The 2329-nt window shown below is 48.5% G+C and overlaps 1 pseudogene across 1 annotated transcript; it reads right to left on the reverse strand.

The window, feature by feature from the left end:
- Positions 1–949: 949 nt before the first annotated feature.
- Positions 950–1340, reverse strand: LOC311515368 (ATP synthase F(0) complex subunit C3, mitochondrial pseudogene; annotated as a pseudogene). Its single transcript has one exon. The product of its transcript is annotated as an ATP synthase F(0) complex subunit C3, mitochondrial pseudogene (transcript).
- Positions 1341–2329: the final 989 nt, after the last annotated feature.

Here is a 2329-nt window from a genome sequence, read left to right on the forward strand (position 1 = left end):
GTGGATCACAAACTAAAGAGAAGTCAACAATGTGATACTGTTGCAAAATAAAAATAAATAAATAAAAAAGCAAACATCATTCTGGGATATATTAGCAGGAGTGTGGGAAGCAAGATACGAGACGTAACGCTTCCACGCTACTCAGCGGTGATAAGCAAGGCTGTGGTTTGGTCATAGAAGTCACGGATTCTGTGACCTCTACAGCAGCCTGCAGGCACCACCCCCGCAGCTCCCATTGGCCGCAGTTCCCGGCCAATGAGAGCTGTGAAGCCAGCGCTCTGGGAGGAGGCAACGTGCAGAGGTGCCTGGCTATGCCTCTGCTTAGCAGTTGAGGGCCACCCCCCCCCCAGTTTTATTCACTGGACTTTTTAGTAAAAGTCATGGACAGGTCACGGGCAGTGAAATTTTGTTTACTGCCCATGACTTTTACTAAAAATACCCACGAATAAATGTAGCCTTAATGATAAGGCCTTAGCTGGAGCATGTTGTCCAGTTCTGGGTGTGCCCGGTTGGAGCCCCCTGTCCAGGATGCCACCTGATGTACTGGGGTTTAACCAAGCCTCTCCTGCTCCACCCACCTGGATTCCCTGAATTAGGCTCTGTGGCTTCTTGCAGCGTGCACGCATGCACACACAGCCTGAAAGCAGCTGTGTGTGTGTAAAGGCTTACCCAGCACTCCCCTTTTGAGAGATTAAACCCCGAAGTATATTGTTTTGCACTGCATAGAAAAATCTGCACAGCGCAAACTCATAAAAGGGTCATCATCTTCATGGCGAAGAGAGATATGCATGACTTCTTGCCCCCCCCCCCCGTTAGAAATTACATAAAGTAGGTTGAATAATAATAAAATTTGTTTTAACTACAAAAGGCAGATTTTAAATGGTTAAAGATCATAATCTGCTTTGGTCTGTTTGCTAAGCAAATAAAACGAAACACGCAAAGAAAGAAAGCAACACTCAGACAAAAGAGACCCATAGCTTCAGACAGGGCGAATCCCAGGATAGCATATGAAAACAGCTGCTGCTTCAGAGCAGGATTTCTGCCCTAACCAATGATTAGACTACTAAAGACGGTCCCGATACCAGCACCAGAACCAGCCACTCCTACTGTGGCTCCAATAAATTTGGCAGCAGTGGCAACGTCCCCGCTGACAGCCCTCGTCTGGAACTCTCTTAAGTGCTACTTGGGAGACAGCATTCTGGGCTCCATTAAGTATTGAGCTGCCCCCTCCAGTCCTGATCTCCGGCCCAGACAACACTGATGCAGAAATTGGCCTGTACAAGACTTGATCCTGCATGGATCGGGGCTGGGAAAGAGGCGAGCTTCACGCAGGTGAACATGGCAGAGGGCTGCAGGCTGGCGCTGTGTCCCTGGAGCCTCCTCGGTGCTGGAATCCGCCTCTTAGCTGCAGTGGCAGAGGTCAAGAGGAAGGCAGCTGCACTGGCCTGCAGCTTGAGACTTCAGGCATTGTTACTCTCAAGCCAGACGGCCTTCCGGCTCCAGCTCAACCCTCCTGCCCTCAGTTCAGTTCTTGCTTCGAGTTGTTTTTCAGGGTCTCTTTGGGAGAACCACGATGATGTCACGACCCTGCCTTATATAGCTCTTGTGTATGGCGGGAACCCTTTGTCTTCCAGTGGAAAAACACTGGCCTTCCAAGGGGTGGGGCAAGTACCAGGTGATTCAAACCCTTGTCTCTGCAGGGCTGTGGAAGCCATTACCCATAGGCTGTCTGGAGTGTCCACAGGAAGACTAAGGCCTTTCACATCCATTGTCTTTGCTAATGGGCCATCAGCCCTGTCTGGCTTTTTCCATTGTTGTATCTGAAGGACTAGTTGTGGGTGACACCCAAAGTAGCACATTTGGGCTGGTCTACATTGGCACTTTACAGCACTGCAACTTTCTCACTCAGGGGTGTGAAAAAACACCCCCCCAAGCGCTGCAAAATGCCAGCGTAGACAGCGCTCCCAGCGCTGGGAGTTATTTCCCTCATGGGGGTGGCGTTCTTTATAGCGCTGGGAGAGCCCTCTGTGCGACTACACAGCCACGTTAACAGTGCTAGTGAAGACACGCCCTTTGAAATACAGATACATGCTCTATATTCCTAACTTCAGATTCCAAAATGATACATGCATACATTCAGTAAATCATATCTTACATGAGCCATCTTGCAGAAAGTAATCTCAGTTATGTCACATCCATATCAGAAGCATATTTTCATAAAGAATATGGAGGGTAACATTACACTGGGTACCACACTATGGGAAAGGTTGGAGTAAATCCAGAGAAAGGACAACAAAAATGATTAAAGGTCTAGAACACATGACATACA

The sequence above is a fragment of the Lepidochelys olivacea genome (assembly GCF_965140295.1).
Source record: "Lepidochelys olivacea isolate rLepOli2 genome assembly, chromosome: 2".
In the NCBI taxonomy this organism is placed as follows: domain Eukaryota; kingdom Metazoa; phylum Chordata; order Testudines; family Cheloniidae; genus Lepidochelys; species Lepidochelys olivacea.